Genomic DNA, 6,147 nt, shown 5'->3' with positions numbered 1-6,147 from the left:
GAAAATTCACTAAACAACACAACTTCCCAAGAAAAGGGGGGTGTCCGCTCACAGCCACCATCCTGGTGGACAGGAAACACTCCTGCCCATCGCCAGCCCCATAGCCCAGAGCTGCCCCAGACAACCCAGTGTGACGGAAGTGCTTCAAATAACAGGCACACACCACAAAACTGGGCGTGGACATTAGCCTACCCTGCAACCTCAGCTGAATGTCCCAGAGCTGGGAAGGGGGAGCAGTGTGAATTAACAGAGCCCCATTCAGCCATCATTTGAGCAGACTGGGAGCCTCCCAACACAGCCCAGCAGCCCAGAACTGCCCTGGGGGGACGGCACTCACCTGCGACATAGCACAGTCATCCCTCAACAGAGGACCCGGGGTGCACAGCCTGGAAGAGGGGCCCACTTGCAAGTCTCAGGAGCCATACGCCAATACCAAAGACTTGTGGGTCAGTGGCAGAGACAAACTGTGGCAGGACTGAACTGAAGGATTAGACTATTGCGGTAGCTTTAAAACTCTAGGATCATCAGGGAGATTTGATTGTTAGGGCCACCCCCCCTCCCCGACTGCCCAGAAACACGCCCCACATACAGGGCAGGCAACACCAACTACACACGCAAGCTTGGGACACCAATTGGGCCCCACAAGACTCACTCCCCCACTCACCAAAAAGGCTAAGCAGGGGAGATCTGGCTTGTGGAGAACGGGTGGCTCTTGGACGCCACCTGCTGGTTAGTTAGAGAAAGTGTACTCCACGAAGCTGTAGATCTGATAAATTAGAGATAAGGACTTCAACTGGTCTACAAACCCTAAAAGAACCCTATCAAGGTCAGCAAATGCCACGAGGCCAAAAACAACAGAAAATTATAAAGCATATGAAAAAACCAGACGATATGGATAACCCAAGCCCAAGCACCCAAATCAAAAGACCAGAAGAGACCCACCTAGAGCAGCTACTCAAAGAACTAAAGATGAACAATGAGACCCTAGTACGGGATATGAAGGAAATCAAGAAGACCCTAGAAGAGCATAAAGAAGACATTGCAAGACTAAATAAAAAAATGGATGATCTTATGGAAATTAAAGAAACTGTTGACCAAATTAAAAAGATTCTGGACACTCATAGTACAAGACTAGAGGAAGTTGAACAACGAATCAGTGACCTGGAAGATGACAGAATGGAAAATGGAAACATAAAAGAAAGAATGGGGAAAAAAATTGAAAAACTCGAAATGGACCTCAGGGATATGATAGATAATATGAAACGTCCGAATATAAGACTCATTGGTGTCCCAGAAGGGGAAGAAAAGGGTAAAGGTCTAGGAAGAGTATTCAAAGAAATTGTTGGGGAAAACTTCCCAAATCTTCTAAACAACATAAATACACAAATCATAAATGCTCAGCGAACTCCAAATAGAATAAATCCAAAAAAACCCACTCCGAGACATATACTGATCACACTGTCAAACATAGAAGAGAAGGAGCAAGTTCTGAAAGCAGCAAGAGAAAAGCAATTCACCACATACAAAGGAAACAGCATAAGACTAAGTAGTGACTACTCAGCAGCCACCATGGAGGCGAGAAGGCAGTGGCACGATATATTTAAAATTCTGAGTGAGAGGAATTTCCAGCCAAGAATACTTTATCCAGCAAAGCTCTCCTTCAAATTTGAGGGAGAGCTTAAATTTTTCACAGATAAAGAAATGCTGAGAGAATTTGCTAACAAGAGACCTGCCCTACTGGAGATACTAAAGGGAGCCCTACAGACAGAGAAACAAAGACAGGACAGAGAGACTTGGAGAAAGGTTCAGTACTAAAGAGATTCGGTATGGGTACAATAAAGGATATTAATAGAGAGAGGGAAAAATATGGCAAACATAATCCAAAGGATAAGATGGCCGATTCAAGAAATGCCTTCACGGTTTTAACATTGAATGTAAATGGATTAAACTCCCCAATTAAAAGATATAGATTCGCAGAATGGATCAAAAAAAATGAACCATCAATATGTTGCATACAAGAGACTCATCTTAGACACAGGGACACAAAGAAACTGAAAGTGAAAGGATGGAAAAAAATATTTCATGCAAGCTACAGCCAAAAGAAAGCAGGTGTAGCAAGATTAATCTCAGATAAAATAGACTTCAAATGCAGGGATGTTTTGAGAGACAAAGAAGGCCACTACATACTAATAAAAGGGGCAATTCAGCAAGAAGAAATAACAATCGTAAATGTCTATGCACCCAATCAAGGTGCCACAAAATACATGAGAGAAACATTGGCAAAATTAAAGGAAGCAATTGATGTTTCCACAATAATTGTGGGAGACTTCAACACATCACTCTCTCCTATAGATAGATCAACCAGACAGAAGACCAATAAGGAAATTGAAAACCTAAACAATCTGATAAATGAATTAGATTTAACAGACATCTACAGGACATTACATTCCAAATCAACAGGATACACATACTTTTCTAGTGCTCACGGAACTTTCTCCAGAATAGATCATATGCTGGGACATAAAACAAGCCTCAATAAATTTAAAAAGATTGAAATTATTCAAAGCACATTCTCTGACCACAATGGAATACAATTAGAAGTCAATAACCATCAGAGACTTAGAAAATTCACAAATACCTGGAGGTTAAACAACACACTCCTAAACAATCAGTGGGTTAAAGAAGAAATAGCAAGAGAAATTGCTAAATATATAGAGACGAATGAAAATGAGAACACAACATACCAAAACCTATGGGATGCAGCAAAAGCAGTGCTAAGGGGGAAATTTATAGCACTAAACGCATATATTAAAAAGGAAGAAAGAGCCAAAATCAAAGAACTAATGGATCAACTGAAGAAGCTAGAAAATGAACAGCAAACCAATCCTAAACCAAGTACAAGAAAAGAAATAACAAGGATTAAAGCAGAAATAAATGACATAGAGAACAAAAAAACAATAGAAAGGATAAATACCACCAAAAGTTGGTTCTTTGAGAAGATCAACAAGATTGACAAGCCCCTAGCTAGACTGACAAAATCAAAAAGAGAGAAGACCCATATAAACAAAATAATGAATGAAAAAGGTGACATAACTGCAGATCCTGAAGAAATTAAAAAAATTATAAGAGGATATTATGAACAACTGTATGGCAACAAACTGGATAATGTAGAAGAAATGGACAATTTCCTGGAAACATATGAACAACCTAGACTGACCAGAGAAGAAATAGAAGACCTCAACCAACCCATCACAAGCAAAGAGATCCAATCAGTCATCAAAAATCTTCCCACAAATAAATGCCCAGGGCCAGATGGCTTCACAGGGGAATTCTAACAAACTTTCCAGAAAGAACTGACACCAATCTTACTCAAACTCTTTCAAAACATTGAAAAAAATGGAACACTACCTAACTCATTTTATGAAGCTAACATCAATCTAATACCAAAACCAGGCAAAGATGCTACAAAAAAGGAAAACTACCGGCCAATCTCCCTAATGAATATAGATGCAAAAATCCTCAACAAAATACTTGCAAATCGAATCCAAAGACACATTAAAAAAATCATACACCATGACCAAGTGGGGTTCATTCCAGGCATGCAAGGATGGTTCAACATAAGAAAAACAATCAATGTATCACAACACATTAAAAACTCGAAAGGGAAAAATCAATTGATCATCTCAATAGATGCTGAAAAAGCATTTGACAAAATCCAACATCCGTTTTTGATAAAAACACTTCAAAAGGTAGGAATTGAAGGAAACTTCCTCAACATGATAAAGAGCATATATGAAAAACCCACAGCCAGCATAGTACTCAATGGTGAGAGACTGAAAGCCTTCCCTCTAAGATCAGGAACAAGACAAGGATGCCCGCTGTCACCGCTCTTATTCAACATTGTGCTGGAAGTGCTAGCCAGGGCAATCTGGCAAGACAAAGAAATAAAAGGCATCCAAATTGGAAAAGAAGAAGTAAAACTGTCATTGTTTGCAGATGATATGATCTTATATCTAGAAAACCCTGAGAAATCAACGATACACCTACTAGAGCTAATAAACAAATTTAGCAAAGTAGCGGGATACAAGATTAATGCACATAAGTCAGTAATGTTTCTATATGCTAGAAATGAACAAACTGAAGAGACACTCAAGAAAAAGATACCATTTTCAATAGCAACTAAAAAAATCAAGTACCTAGGAATAAACTTAACCAAAGATGTAAAAGACCTATACAAAGAAAACTACATAACTCTACTAAAAGAAATAGAAGGGGACCTTAAAAGATGGAAAAATATTCCATGTTCATGGATAGGAAGGCTAAATGTCATTAAGATGTCAATTCTACCCAAACTCATCTACAGATTCAATGCAATCCCAATCAAAATTCCAACAACCTACTTTGCAGACTTGGAAAAGCTAGTTATCAAATTTATTTGGAAAGGGAAGATGCCTCGAATTGCTAAAGACACTTTAAAAAAGAAAAACGAAGTGGGAGGACTTACACTCCCTGACTTTGAAGCTTATTATAAAGCCACGGTTGCCAAAACAGCATGGTACTGGCACAAAGATAGACATATAGATCAATGGAATCGAATTGAGAATTCAGAGATAGACCCTCAGATCTATGGCCGACTGATCTTTGATAAGGCCCCCAAAGTCACCGAACTGAGCCATAATGGTCTTTTCAACAAATGGGGCTGGGAGAGTTGGATATCCATATCCAAAAGAATGAAAGAGGACCCCTACCTCACCCCCTACACAAAAATTAACTCAAAATGGACCAAAGATCTCAATATAAAAGAAAGTACCATTAAACTCCTAGAAGATAATGTAGGAAAACATCTTCAAGACCTTGTATTAGGAGGCCACTTCCTAGACTTTACACCCAAAGCTCAAGCAACAAAAGAGAAAATAGATAAATGGGAACTCCTCAAGCTTAGAAGTTTCTGCACCTCAAAGGAATTTCTCAAAACGGTAAAGAGGCAGCCAACTCAATGGGAAAAAATTTTTGGAAACCATGTATCTGACAAAAGACTGATATCTTGCATATACAAAGAAATCCTACAACTCAATGACAATAGTACAGACAGCCCAATTATAAAATGGGCAAAAGATATGAAAAGACAGTTCTCTGAAGAGGAAATACAAATGGCCAAGAAACACATGAAAAAATGTTCAGCTTCACTAGCTATTAGAGAGATGCAAATTAAGACCACAATGAGATACCATCTAACACCGGTTAGAATGGCTGCCATTAAACAAACAGGAAACTACAAATGCTGGAGGGGATGTGGAGAAATTGGAACTCTTATTCATTGTTGGTGGGACTGTATAATGGTTCAGCCACTCTGGAAGTCAGTCTGGCAGTTCCTTAGAAAACTAGAGATAGAGCTACCATTCGATCCAGCGATTGCACTTCTCGGGATATACCCGGAAGATCGGAAAGCAGTGACACGAACAGATATCTGCACGCCAATGTTCATAGCAGCATTATTCACAATTGCCAAGAGATGGAAACAACCCAAATGTCCATCAACAGATGAGTGGATAAATAAAATGTGGTATATACACACGATGGAATACTACGCGGCAGTAAGAAGGAACGATCTGGTGAAACATATGACAACATGGATGAACCTTGAAGACATAATGCTGAGCGAAATAAGCCAGGCACAAAAAGAGAAATATTATATGCTACCACTAATGTGAACTTTGAAAAATGTAAAACAAATGGTTTATAATGTAGAATGTAGGGGAACTAGCAGTAGAGAGCAATTAAGGAAGGGGGAACAATAATCCAAGAAGAACAGATAAGCTATTTAACGTTCTGGGGATGCCCAGAAATGACTATGGTCTGTTAATTTCTGATGGATGTAGTAGGAACAAGTTCACTGAAATGTTGCTATAGTATGTAACTTTCTTGGGGTAAAGTAGGAACATGTTGGAAGTTAAGCAGTTATCTTAGGTTAGTTGTCTTGTTCTTACTCCCTTGCTATGGTCTCTTTGAAATGTTCTTTTATTGTATGTTTGTTTTCTTTTTAACTTTTTTTTTCATACAGTTGATTTGAAAAAAGAAGGGAAAGTTAAAAAAAAGAAAAAAAGAAAAAAGACAAACAAGGAAAAAAAAAAAAAAAAAAAAACGATG

The sequence above is a fragment of the Choloepus didactylus genome, chromosome 5 (genome assembly GCF_015220235.1).
Source record: "Choloepus didactylus isolate mChoDid1 chromosome 5, mChoDid1.pri, whole genome shotgun sequence".
NCBI lineage: Eukaryota > Metazoa > Chordata > Mammalia > Pilosa > Megalonychidae > Choloepus > Choloepus didactylus.
This window is presented reverse-complemented; position numbering follows the sequence as displayed.